Source organism: Chiloscyllium plagiosum, unplaced genomic scaffold (genome assembly GCF_037043375.1).
Source record: "Chiloscyllium plagiosum isolate Xiang-an unplaced genomic scaffold, Cpla_swu_hap1 HiC_scaffold_12, whole genome shotgun sequence".
Lineage (NCBI taxonomy): Eukaryota > Metazoa > Chordata > Chondrichthyes > Orectolobiformes > Hemiscylliidae > Chiloscyllium > Chiloscyllium plagiosum.
This window is the reverse complement of record NW_028270150.1, coordinates 86,483,608-86,498,339: the sequence shown is the minus strand read 5'-3', so window position 1 is coordinate 86,498,339 and position 14,732 is coordinate 86,483,608. Positions and strand designations below refer to the sequence as shown.

Here is a 14,732-nt window from a genome sequence, read left to right as displayed (position 1 = left end):
GGGCAGAGCATTCCACACAGCCACCACTCTCTGGGTGAAGAAGTTTCTCCTCATCTCTGTCCTAAATGGTCTACCCCATATTTTTAAGCTGTGTCCTCTGGTTCGGCACTCACCCATCAGCGGAAACATGTTTCCTGCCTCCAGAGTGTCCAATCCTTTAATAATCTTATATGTCTCAATCAGATCCCCTCTCAGTCTTCTAAACTCAAGGGTATACAAGCCCAGTCGCTTCAGTCTTTCAGCGTCAGGTAATCCCACCATTCCAGGAATTGACCTAGTGAACCTCAATAGCCAGAATGTCTTTCCTCAAATTTGGAGACCAGAATTGCACATAGTACTCGAGGTGTGGTCTCACCAGGGCCCTGTACAGCTGCAGAAGAACCTCTTTGCTTCTATACTCAATCCCTCTTGTTATGAAGGCCAGCATACTATTAGCCTTCTTCACTACCTGCTGTACCTGCATGCTTACCTTCATTGACTGGTGTACAAGAACATCCAGATCTCTTTGTACTGCCCCTTTACCTAAATTGATTCCATTGAGGTAGTAATCTGCCTTCCTGTTCTTGCCACCAAAGTGGATAACCATACATTTATCCACATTTAACTGCATCTGCCATGCATCTGACCACTCACCTAACCTATCCAGGTCACCCTGTAATCTCCTAACATCCTCCTCACTTTTCACCCTGCCACCCAGCTTAGTATCATCAGCAAATTTGCTAATGTTATTACTAATACCATCTTCTATATCATTAATATATATTGTAAAAAGCTGCGGTGCCAGTCCTGATCCCTGCGGTACCCCACTGGTCACTGCCTGCCATTCCGAAATGGAGCTGTTTATCACTACTCTTTGATTCCTATCAGCCAACCAACTTTCAATCCAAGTTAGTAGTTTTCCCCCGATACCATGCGCCTTAATTTTGCTCACTCACCTCCTATGTGGGAATTTAATAAAGCTTTCTGAAAGTCCAGGTACAGTACATCTACTGGATCTCCCTCATCCATCTTCAGAGTTACATCCTCAAAAAATTCCAGAAGATTAGTCAAGCATGATTTCCCCTTCATAAATCCATGCTGACTCTGACCTATCCTGTTACTACTATCCAGATGTGTCGTAATTTCATCCTTTATAATAGACTCCAGCATCTTTCCCACCACTGAGGTCAGACTAACTGGTCTATAATTTCCTGTTTTCTCTCTCCCACCTTTCTTAAAAAGTGGTACAACATTAGCCACCCTCCAATCCGCAGGAACTGATCCCGAATCTATCGAACTCTGGAAAATAATCACCAACGCATCCACGATTTCTCGAGCCACCTCCTTCAGTACCCTGGGATGTTGACCATCAGGACCCGGGGACTTATCAACCTTATAATGCGCAGTAACCCTTAAGCTCTCCTTAAACTCCTACATCTGACAAGAAGTACATATCACTGCAAAGGCCATTTTTGCTCCCTCACAATCTTCAGACCCATAAAATAACACCGTCTTATTCCTCTACAAACACTGTCCCAGGTTAAATTAATAGCTATGGCTAAAGTATTCTGAACAAAAGATAGATCAGATACATATATCTCCATGTGGAGGTTGGGAAGACTCCAATTGCTGTCTGCCTAAGACCAACGACTGCGGGATTGCTTCACCTTAGATCTGATTAACCCTTTTGTATGATGCTGTGTGCTTCCTATTTAAAATACAATTAATGAAGTATTGAGTAATTGCACAGAGAGCGAAAGTTATATTTCCTTTAGTCATAATTTTTCACTCTATTAATGTGTTTGCAATAATAATATGCCAATCAAAGAATCTTGCTTTGTTTCACAATCAGTATTTGTTCAGTTTTTTGCCTTTTGAGTTGGTAGAATTTCCTGTCCTGACAGAAAGCAATATTGGCCCTTATATTTATGGGAAGGCAGGGAAGGTTTGGAAAAGCTGATTACCATCTGAATATTCCATCAAGGATTTCTATGCACAGATTCTGCAGAAATTAACTACTGGACCTCATATTCATATCTTTATTTTATTTCCGATCTGAGAACGAGCCAAGTTGGCAGCCTTCCTGAGTCTGGGAGGAGTGTGCAGTAGGTCAGCATCACTTGTGATGCAGACTAGGAAGGTGGACCGGTTTGAGAAGAACAGTTGTGGCAGGAAATAAAAACCGGCAGCAGACAGCCCCTTCAAACCTTTTCTATGTGTCAGATCCAAGTGTGATGTCATAGGAAAACTGGTAGTTGATTAGTAGGTATTGCTTCCATGTCTCTTTTGTTTTAAATCAAGTGATTTAAATCCGGGGGTGTTGTTACAGATGAAGAGTACAGTTAGGAAATTAACTTTTAAAATATTTAACATTCAATTAACAAATAGATTAATTTATCAGAAGGTTGGGTAAGCAATGTGTTTCAGCTGTCATATGGGGGAGTTGGTTGATGCCTGTCTGATCTAAGGTGAACAAATCTGAAGCAATTGTTGGCTGCCCAAGGAACTTCAGCTCAGAGGTGAAGAGCAACTCTGAACAGTATTCTTTTCATCACACCAAGCAGGGGGAAAATTACTTGAATACAGTACTATATTTCAGGAGACACACCCCTTGGATTAATTACATCACATTTGATCCATGGTCAGAGACAGGAGGGTATGGCTGTGAGTGAGGCAGAAATTGTGATCCAGAATTTAACTTTGGAGGGAACTCAACTAGTGCTATTGTCCAACAGGCATGAGGTCTTAGTCCTGGTGTGGATGAGGACCCAGTTTGCAGGGAGGATGTGCAAACTGATCAAAGCACTATGATCCAGGACATCTCTTCTGGGCTAGAGAGGAACTTGTAGTGGGAGGGGAAGAATCCACAAAGATACTAATTGCATTGGCAGGACTAGGAAAGAGATTATGCTGAGGGATTACAAGCAGTTTGTGCTAAATTAAAAAGCAGAACCACAAAAGGTAACATCTCAGGATTACTACATGAGCCATGTGCAAATGGCATAGGGTAAACATAAATTGAGAGGGAAATGCATGCTTAAAGATTGGTGCAGGAGAAATACATTGAGATCAGGGTTTGATTCTTAGAACAGCATGTTGTATAACTTACCCAGGAACAGGCTGCTTTATATCTAAGAATGTGAATAGAGGCAGGATTAATAAGAGATCATATAGTTAAGAATTTTTTTATGGTGTAGCAATCACAACATGGTAGAATTACATGTTCAGTTTGAGGAAGAGCAAATTGAATCTCAAACCAGTGTCCTCAGCCCAAATAAGGGTAATTACAGATAAATACAGTTCTCCTGTAACATGCATTTATTAAAAGCAATTTGTAATAAGATTTGTGAATTGCTGACTTTTTTTTAATAAAGTGAACTCCTGTTCGCTGTTATGTGACTCTCGTCCTCGTCACTGAATGTCGTGGTGCTTGGAAGACTGGACTCCGCGTTGCCATCACATGATCAGTTGGCTCATGTGCATTCTTGTGAAGAGCTTTGTGAAAGGTATTGTGAAATGTTTGTGCTAGTGGACTTGGAAAAGCAACATGAAAGTGTCTCTATAGCCTGAGGTCAAGAAACTGGGATCAATCTGTTAACTAAAAAACTTAAAAAGAGTTGAGATAAGAGTGAAATTTCACTGGAATTGATTAACAATGAAAGGACAGTGTTGAGGAGTAGTTTGAAACTTGGCTTTGTTGGTTGTATTGAGTTTTTTCTCTCTCTTTTTGTTTAAAAAAATATGATTAGATGTTAAAGCGTATCTGCAGACACATGTGAATCTGTTTCAGTGACTAGTTACTATAGTAACCAACTGCAAAAAAAACCACTACAGGAGCTTGGACATGGTCAGTCAACTGCTCAGGGTGGTCAGGGTCAGGAAACTCTGCACATAATGGGTGAGGGCGAGAAAGGTGGGTGGCACACTGTGACCTTTGGTGCATGTGGGGAGATGTCCTGCATAGATGAGTAGGCTATGCAGAAGAGATTCAGGGTCAGATGTAAGCGAGGATGAGTGTGAGTGGAGAAGATTTTGCAAGGAATGGTGGGTGAAGTAACAGAGAGTGAGTGTGAGTATCAATGAGAAGATGGTGGCACTTTCACTGGCACAGTGGAGAAGGTCATTGATCTTCTTCCTACATTCTGTACATTCCTTCAGTTGGTTGAGACTGCACTGGGCAGGACAGTAACTCTGGTCCAGGTTGGCATGGTTCCAATAGAATGGCATTCTCTTTTGGCCTGGGAGAAAAGGACATCCTGCCTCTGCATCACCTGTCCTCATCAGCAGCATCTCCATGTCCCTGCCCACAAAGAAAGGCACCAATTTTCTATTGTCTGCCACATCCAGGGCCAATGTCAGGAACCATGCAGGGAGCCCCAGAATGACAGCTCTTGTTTGGGGGCACAATATATTTTTAAAGATGGTGCTGCATCACGGATGTTGGTCAATTCTGAGATATCCAGGAAGTGGCGAGTTGTTTTAAAAGTGGCACACAGTATGATGGTGTGAGAGGGGCATTAAAGGGTAATAAATCAGGCAGGCTTTGTAAAGTAAGATGATAGATCTCCCCAAGCATCACAATATGAAACTCTCCAAAACACTTAACAGAACTGACACTCAACAAAATAAATTAAGATTCAGCGCTTGATCTATCAAGGCAGGTTTCATTCTGGGATCTAAATTGTGCAGTATTACAATTGGATGGGATCAGATGACTGGCTAGAATGTAGTGCAGCCAGCAGGTACAGATGTCAAGCGAGTGTAATCGGTTGAAGATTCTGATGAATTGCACTATATAGCAACATACAATAGATGAGTTACAACAGGTCAAAATTTACTTAGACTGTGCTATTGTTTGAGTTCGGCTAACTATTACTTTTGTTTTGATTTTTATTGGTAGTGTTTGTGATTCGCCCTAACCCTGTTTTTCCCATGGGCTCCATTATTTCTATTGCACGTTTTTCTATAACATGGCGTTGCAAGGGAACATAACTACGGCATTATAGGAGAGCTACCTGTATCTAGGCTGGGAAAATAAACTAAGGGAAGTGTCAGTAGATGAGCAGTGGCAGACATTTAACCAGAAATATTTAACACTCATCAAAAATTTATTCTGATCAAAAAGAAGGACTTGATGAAAAGGATGAACCATCCATGGTTAACAGGGGCAATTAAAGAGCATATCCAATTAAAAACTAAACCACACAAAGTGGTGAAAACTAGTGGTAGACCAGAGGATTGGGTTTTTTTTTAGGAACCAACAGTGTATGGCTATAAAGCCAATAAAAATGGAGAAAATTGATCATAAAGCAAATTGGCGAGAAATATATAAACAAACATGAAGGCCATCTGTGAATATACAAAAAGAGAGTAACTAAAGTGAGTGTGTGGGCCTTGCAGGAGGAGACTGGGAAATTGATAACAGGAAATGGCAGGTCATTGAAACAATATGTTGCATCAGCCTTAATGCTAGAGTATTCTTTACATATCCCAAAGATAACAACTAAGTAAGGTTCTAATGGAAGAAAAGGTTTTGTAACAGTCTATCACCAGGGGCAAAGTATTTGACAAACCATGGGATCGAACGCAGACTGGTCACCAGGACCTGATGCATTTTCAAGGTTTTCAAAGGAAGTGGCTGCTGAGTTACTGGAGGCATTGGTTGAAATATTCCAGAACTCGCTGGAATCTGGGTAACTGGAAACTACTGAAACCTCACTGGAAGCCGCTAATATGATAACCCGGTTCAAGAAGGCAGGAGGACAGAAAGCAGGAAATTATAGAACAGTTAGCCTAAGGTCTGTCATTGGGAATATGCTAGAGTCCATTCTTGAGGAAGAAATTGATAGACTATAAAAAAGCTAATGCAATCAAATGGATTAACCTGAATGGTTAATCAGGTTTGACAAATTTGCTCCGGTTCTTTGAGGATATAACAAGCAGAGTTGGTAAAGAGGAATTGATATATTTTGGGTTTGGATTGGTATTTGGAATTCCAGGAGGCATTTGATAAGGTGTCATGTAAAAGGTTAATGCACAAGATAGGAGCTCACTATATTAGGAGTAAAGTGTTAGCAAGGATTGAGGACTAGCAGAAGACAGTCAGGATTAATGGGTCATTTTCAGGTTCGAAAGGCATAACTAACAGATGCCAAGGATCAATACTAAGGCCTTAGTTATTTATTATGTGTATTAATAACTTGGAGAAGGCGGAAGAGTGTATCCGAATTTGCTGATGATGGATAAATAGGTGGAGGAAAATGTTGTACTGAGAACATAAGGAATATGCAAGGGGATATAGTTATGTTTAGTAAATAGGCAAAAACTTGGCAGCGGAGTTTAATGCAGGAATATGTGAGGTCACGTACTTTGGTAGGAAGATTCAAAAGTAAATTAGTATTTAAGTGAGACTCAAGAAAGTGCAGTGTAGAGGATTTGGGTGTTCTTGTGCATGAAACACAAAAGGTGAACATACAGGTATAGCAGGTAATTAGAAAGGCAAATCCAATGTGGGTCTTTACTGCTGGAAGGCTGGGGCTTGGAGTTTAAAAATAGGGAAACCTTGTTGCAACTGTACATGCTGTTGGAAAGACTGCACTTTAAGTACATGTACAGTTTTGGTCCCGTATTTAAGAAAGGAGATACTGGCAGTTCAGAAGATACTCACGAGACTGATTCCTGGGATGAGCAGTTTGACTTATCATGAATGGCTAAATGAGTTAGTCTTTTAGTCATTAGAGTTCACAAGAATAATTGGTGATCTTATTAAAATATACAATATGAGGGGATAAGTCAGAGTTAGGGTTAGGTCCATGTTGGGAAGATAGTTCCACTAGTTGGGAATCTTATACTAGGAACATAGTTACAGAATTAAGGGGACCTTCATTTCGAACTGAGATGTGAAGAAATTTGTTTTAACAGAATAGACTCCCTACAGTGTGGAAACAGGCCATTTGGTCCAACAAGTCCACACCAATCCTCTGAAGAGTAACCCACCCAGACCCATTCCCCTACCCTATTGCTCTACATTTTACCCCAAACTAATGCACCTAACCTACAAATCCCTGAACACTGTGGTCAATTTAAGCATGGCCAATTCACCTAATCTACACATTTTGGACTGTGGGAGGAAACTGGAGCACCTGGAGGAAACCCACGTAGACACAAGGAGAATGTGCAAACTCCATTCAGACAGTCACCTGAGGCTGGAATTGAACCCGGGTCTCTGAGGCAGCAGTGCTAACCACTGAACCACTGTGCTGCCCTTTCTCATAAAGTGGATGTCTGAAATTCTCTGCTCTCGAGCATTGTGGAGGCTAGATCACGGAAAGTACTTAAAAAGGAGATAGATCGATTATTGAAATATCAAGAAGTTGAGGACTGTGAGAGTCATTGGCAGGAGAAAGGAGTTGAGGTCTGGGGCAGATCAGCCCCCGACAGACTTAAGTGGAAGAATATCCTATTCTTGCTATTGTATCTTATATTCTTACATTCCCTAGTGACTCTGAATAGTGGTGTAGCCTTGAGTGTACAAATAACCTACTCCTGTTCCAATTTCTTATGTCCCTACATTTACTAGCGGCTGTAAACTAAAATAAAAAGCAGCAAGTTGAAGTGGGGCCTCTTTTGGTATTCAGAATAGGTATGGTTGGTAGTTGTGGTTGGGGACAAGTGAAGAATAAAAAATCTATTACTTTTGTAGTCTGTCTGAACTTTACACCACTACAAAGTGAATACAAAACATCATGAGACTGTTTGGTCCTGTAAATATTACTTAAAAAGTACTGTTAACCATGGTTTCACAGTTCTGAAAGGATGGTCATTCATAAAAGTACATCTTCAAACTCAGGAATTCTCAATGAGGCATATGTGAAATCTGTAATTTCCAAATTAACTATGACTTTTTGAACTTGGATTCGATATCCCAGCACTTAAGCTGAACACTGATATATGCAAAGCAAAATAAAAGGAGAATAGCACTTTGAAATGAGAAGGAGCAAGCCTTGGCACAAACAGCCTGATGCTACAATGGCAGCAGCAGGCAGAGGTACCAGGCTGTAAGTCACCACAATACCCCTCCCTTGTATTCTACAAATGGAAATGGTTGTTGAATCCTCAATTTGCCAAAACATTGTGCAAAAACACTGCCAAATTTCTGCCCCTCGATGTCAAGGAACCACAGAACTCTCTGGATATGCATTGTTTACAGAGGTGACCATCTTCAGAAAGGTAAGACACAGGCCTCAGAGCCAGTTGATGCGAAGACAAAAATTGTTGTGCATAGTTAGTACGACTATACATCGTACACTCCAAGTTTCACATTGACTAAGTAAAAGAAAGGTAATAATAGACATGTTTAAGCACCATATGATTTTATGGATCATATTTATGTTCAGATCATCCATAAAATCTTTAATACACATGGGCTGGCCTTGAGAGTAAAAAATGTTGGGAATTAGTGTTCCAATTTATATAGAATAAATAATATTCTGGCATAACAGAATGGCTTTTTTGAACATCCTTTCATCAACAAGCTACATTAGATATTAAATAACCTTCATTTTATGAAGTTGGGAATTCTCCAGTTGTAAAATATACCTTGCTGTAGACAATTGGGTATATCTTGGGAAGATGCATATATGGCTACAATCTAATTGAACATTCAGTACAAAAAAAAGTGGTCCATATTTTGTGGTAGTAATAATGACAGAATTTAGAGCATTCACAATCATTATTCCTTTGTAACTGAAAGGAACTTCTGAAGTCTGCACATATGAACATTGAAATTCAGAAGTTACTGGCAATGATTCTATGTTTCTTATGAGCACTGTTGAGCTCCTCAAGGACTAAAATCAATTAGAAATCATGACACGAGCTCTTTTCTCTTATTAGTCTCACCGTAAAAATTCTTAGTAAAAGTTACACTTTGTTATTTAGGATATAGTGGGCTTTCAACAGTGTACAATGTTCATAAATGTTGTTAAAATTGTGAAATTTTTATTTGTGGAATGTCAAAATTTTCAATTATCACTTTATACAACAGGGTTCTTAAAGTATGATCTTAAAAGTTTGATATTTTAGTTTCTACTTTAATCTATTGTATATATCCAATCATTTATTCCATTCTCTGTAAAATGATTAGATTAGATTCCCTACAGTGTGGAAAGAAGCCATTTGACCCAACAAGTCCACACCAACCCTCTGAAGAGTAACCCACCTACCCCTGACTAATGCACCTAACACTGTGCAATTTAACATGGCCAATTCACCTGAATTGCACATGTTTGGACTGTGGGAGGAAATCGGAGCACCTGGAGGAAACCCATGCAGAATATGTAAACTCCACACAGAGAGTCGCCTGAGGCAAGAATCAAATCTGGGTCTCTAGTGGTATGAGGCAGCAGTGCTAACCACTGAGCCACCATGCCACTCTACTATTGGAAAGTGAATCATAATGAGTGCATATTTTACTTCCTGGTTTGTGCTTTGAAAATTGTTGCTAGCTGTCTAGAAATCATCTTGATTTAGTGCTAGATTTAAACCTGTGTTGGAAAGATGAAGTCAACAGTTCAGAGATTTTAAATCTTTGTGGGCAGCTTCAAGGTCAATGGCAAATGCAATTGTTTCACCAATGATTACAAAATCTGGCCATTACTTATGCAAATATGTTGTAATGATTGCAATGAGGTCAGCCATGTGGACCTCATAGTATATGTGTTTCCGGATTGGGGGTGTAAATCTGGTCCAATCAGAGAGTCCTCGCTGGCAGATAAAAGCAGGAGTGTCATACATCCTGACATACTAAGAGCTGACTCTAAGGGTGCTAGATCTGTGTCAAGGACTTTCAGCTTGTAAATAAAGGGTGAACTTTAAATGGAATACTGGCCTTCGTGAAATTATTTCAGTGGTGTGGAGAGAAGAACATGCCCCTGAAGAGATTAGCTTGAAACAGTCGTTTTTGAGTTAGGGTACATATTTCTGGCATCATGCCACTATTTGGAAAGCTTGACTCATTCAATACTGCCTTTGAAGACTAAGCCCAGTGTGTGGAAAGAATGCATTATTTTTTCGGACAAATGACATTGGGACAGACGAAAAGCAGAGTAATTCTGGATGTGTTTGCTCGCTGAGCTGGAAGGTTCGTTTTCAGACATTTCATGACATACTAGGTAATATGATCAGTGAGCCTCTGGTGGTATGGTCCATTTTTTATTTGTGTGTTTAGGTTTCCTTGGGTTGGTGATGCCATTTCCTGTGGTGATGCTATTTCCTGCTCTTTTTCTCAAAGGGGGGTGGTGTGGTAAATGGGATCTAAGTCAATGTGTTTGTTGATGGAATTCGGTTGGAGTACCATGCTTCTAGGAATTCTCGCATGTGTCTCTGTTTGGCTTGCGCTAGGATGGATGTGTTGTGCTAATCTGATGAAACATCTGAAAACTCTTCCAGCTCAGTGAGCAAACTTATATCAAGAACCTCAACCTGAGACAAATCTTCTCAAAATCTGCAGAGTAATTCTCCTAACAGTGTGTGGACAAGTAGCTTTTTTAGTTATTAGGAGACTGACTTCCCAGAAGCATCAGATACTAAACCTTTCAAGAGTTGATGGATTTAGCTAAGGAATATTACAGTCCCAAGCGTCCTCTAATTCTGAGATTTTTATCAGTTTTACTCGAGTTTGAGAACTGGGGAATCCATACTGGGATTTTTGACAAAGTTAAAATGACTGGCAGAAGAATGTGATTTTGGTTTAACCCAAAGTGAGATGTTGAGAGACTGTTTACTAATGTGGGATTAATGATGTGACCATGTAAAAGGGCCTACTAGCTGAAGCCCAATTGGACTTCAAACAGGCACTACAACTGGATTTGTCGTTAGAAAATGAGGCAAGTGGAGCTTATGAGTTACAGGATATTCCAAAGAAAGTGGACACCCTTGCCAGGCTCTCTGAACTTGGGAAACACTGCTTGAGTGAAGGCAATTGCATCGTCTCACTTAGGATCTTTCCTGAACAGAGGAACTCCCTGTCAGCCCACAGCATAACTGAAAGTAAAGCCAAGTCACAGCTAAACGGTTACAATTTTCTTCAGAATCTGGACCAGCATGCCACTATAGTTGCTACCGGTATGTAGACTTAAGACAGCAAACAAGTCTCACTAGGTCTGAATTCAGTAAGAGGACTCATAGGATGGTATTCAGGAGAGTGCACACCTTGGAAAGTCCACCTACAGCTGGCTTGGAACAGTTAAATTGCTTAGCAACATTCAAATCAAAACCAAACAAACTAACGTGCAGTTAAATCGTCACCCAGTTCTAATGGAGGGCATTACTGCCACGGTTGTTTCAGTCATTGTGGAACCAACCTTTACCAAAATTCACTTTTGACTCAAACTCTTAAGTTAGCATAAGACCTCAGCTAGTCTGTGAACCTATACCAGTGAACCCCTACAGATTAAGGGTACAACTTTGAGAAGCAGTTGGTTCAGTTACCACTGATTGTGGTAAAAGGCTCAGACCTAAGCTTGGTGAGGTGAATTTAGTTGAGAAAGATTCAATTTGATTGGTTCAACATTTTTCGATTAGAAAATAACTGCCTGAGTGAAGTCCTAACTAAATAATCAGAGTTTTTCAGGAAGATCTAGGGCCTATCCAAGGGGCAAAGGCCACCTTACATGTTGATCAAGAAACAATTCCACAATCTGCAAGGTCTCCCCTTCCCAGCCAGTGCCATTAGTAGATGCAGAAATCATGAGTATAGAAAGCAAAGGAATCATCAAGCCTGTATAGTTTGCGAATGGGCAGCACTAGCCATATCAATTGTGAAGCCTGATGTGTTGGTTCACCTTTGTGGCAATTTCAAACAAATGGTAAACCACTTTTCGCAGCTGAATAAATACCCAATCCCTCCGATAGAGAACTTATTGCAAAGCAGGCAGGGGGGCACACTGTCCTTCACGAAGCTGGACGTGAACCATGCGTACCGCAATTGCAATTAGATAAGCATTTCCAGACATATGTTACAAATAATACCAAAATAGGTTTGTACTGCTATACAAGACTACCTTTGGGGTATCATCAACTTGTGCCAAGGTATATCCCAAGTTGCCATTTATCTGGATGACATGCTTATAACTGGGAAAACCAATAAATAGCATTTAGAGAATTTGGAAATCGTACTAAAATGTTTCTCCAAAGCAGGGGCATGTTCTAGGAGGGAAAAACGTGTGTTCTAGGCACCCCCAGTAACCTACCTGGGCTACAGCATCAACAAGACTGGGTTATACCCTTTGGAAGATAAAGTGACAGTGATCAAAGGTGCCCTGGCTCCCATGTCTGTACTGGAGCTAAGATCTGGGGTTGGTGAATTATTACGGAAAATTCATATGCAACCTGGCCTCCATCCTGATATCCTTCCATTTGCTATTGAAAAAGAGTCAGCCTTGGAAATGGTCTTGGAGCCAAGATGTACCCTGACAGCATTTGCTTCCTCGATTTTAGTTGATGCCGAACAAAGATACGCCGACAAAGAGAAGGAAGGTTGGGTGGTCATTTTAGGTGTGAGAATGTTCCATCAGTACCTTTATGGACATAAATTTGTAATAGTAATGGACTTCAAACCCCAGCTAGGGCTGCTTAAGGAGTCAGGGCCTTGCAGCCCATAGCTTTCTGTCAAATTGAACAGTGAGCTCTTAGTCTGAGTGCATGCAATTACAATTTGGAACATCGTACAGAGGCCAAATGCGGATGCCCTGAGCCACCTCCCACTGGTGGATACACCACTGGTGGTGCCGCCACTAGAAGTGTTTGTTCTGATTTTAAACTTTCTGGACACCCTTCCATTCACTGCTTACAATATCAGACTATAGACACAAAATGATCCCATCCTGGCAAAACTAAAACAGCCGGTGGTGATGGGGGAAACAAAAGGGGCATCAGAACCGACATTGAAACCTTTCTGGATCTGGCAAGACATGACCATCATAGAAGACAGCATATTATTATGAGGAGCAAGAGTGATTGTACTGAGCAAAGGTCACCATAAGATTCATTGGGGTCATCCGGACGTGTCCCAAATGAGGATGTTGGCAAAACATTATGTCTGGTGGCCAAGATTGGCTGCCAACGTAGCCACATTGATGAGTCAGTGCCCAGAGTGCCAATAAGGACTAAAATTATCCATGTACATGGGAATGACCAGGTAAACCCTGGACTCGGTGACACATCAATGATGCCGGTCCTTTCACGGGCTGCATGTTTTTAGTCATTGCAAATGCCCATTCAAAGTGGTTGAACGTAAATAGACTTGATGCACCAAACACGAGGACCACAATAGAAAGATTGCGGGTATCTCTTGCAATACATAGACCCCAGAAGTGTTGGTCACAGGCAATGGGTCATCATTTACCAATAGGGAATTCAAGTATTTTCAAAAGATGAACAGCATTTGGTATGTAAGGACAGCTCTGTAATGTCCATTGTCTAATGGTCTGTCAGAGAGAACAGTCTTAAGGCAGGCTTAAAGAAACAGCCTATTGCTTCAGTCGATATCAAACTGACCTGGCTCCTGTTTGATTATAGGACCACCCCATTAGCAACTACTAATTGTAGTTGGAGGAGTGTGGGGAGTGAATCAGCATCAGGAACACCGATGCCAAACACAAAACTCCTGTAAGGAAGAGGCAGTTTACTTAGGGGGAGAAAGTTTTATCTTGAGACCACAGAAATTCAATCAACTCGCAAAGCCAACAATCTCAAAATCACTACTCAACTATTACTGTTATTTCATTAACTTCACTAACTATTCTTTAAATTGACATTATTGTGAGCTTCTGAGAAAGCAGATAATAAAGAAGAGGAGCCTATTCATCTCTCATTACCTGGGAGCTTAACAGTTTTGGCTATTCATCCGAAACCTTAATAATCTCACCAGGGAAACCCAGCAGGGCTTGGTTGTAACAGCGCAAGGCTGACCTGGGGAGGATGCGCGAGTGCCAGGCCGTGTACATGGCAGGATCAACTGGGCCAAATGTTCCGGACTACTGGTTGGTCCGTGGCGGGTGGACTCTCTGCTGGAGGAGTTACGGGGGTTCAGCTGGATTACCACCCATATCCTCTACGTGGGGGTCTACCTCAGTCCGGCTGAGGAATCCTGGCCGGCCAACTGGCAGGAGCTGGAGGTCAAAGTCTTGGCTCGCCTAGGCCGCTGGACAGGACTGTTCCGAGTGCTATCTTCCAGGAGTCGAGTGCTGGTCATAAACCAGCTGGTGGCCGCCATGCTGTGCTACCGGCTTGCCACTTTGGAGCCTCCTCCTGGCTTTGTCGCTGACATCCAGAGAACTTTGGTCGACTTCTTCTGGGACAAAAAGATGCACTGGGTCGCTGCGCAGGTTCTGGGTCTCCCTACTGAGGAGGGCGGTCAGTCGCTGGTGTGCGTCCGCACCCAAGGTCGCGACGTTCCGCCTTCAGACCTTGCAGCGATACCTTTACGTCGAGCCTCCTCCTAGGTGGTGCGCCCTGGCGACATATTTTTTCCGCCAGGTGCGTAACCTCAACTATGACACGCAGCTCCTGTTCGTCGACCATGACGGTTTGGAGGTCGCCCTCAAGACGCTGCCTGTCTTTTACCAGGACCTGATCACTGAACATGGTCGAATTGCGTCGCACCAACCCTCCGGCAGGAGTAGCGGCTGTCGTCAGGGAGCTGTTGCTCAGGAATCCGCACCTCTGTACTCGCGGGTTTGAGTGGCTGTCGGAGG

The 14,732-nt window shown here is 41.8% G+C and overlaps 1 long non-coding RNA gene across 2 annotated transcripts in view; it reads left to right on the top strand.

Moving 5' to 3' along the window:
* Nucleotides 1-14,732, top strand: part of LOC122554961 (uncharacterized) — a 112,694-nt gene that overhangs the window by 53,981 nt on the left and 43,981 nt on the right. The window contains exon 3 of one of the 2 annotated variants that reach the window (XR_015758928.1): nucleotides 3,354-3,467. The exons of the other annotated variant lie outside the window; for it this stretch is intronic. This is a non-coding gene — a long non-coding RNA (uncharacterized LOC122554961). Of the gene's footprint in view, nucleotides 1-3,353; nucleotides 3,468-14,732 lie in introns of those variants that run through there. 2 annotated transcript variants of the gene reach the window in all.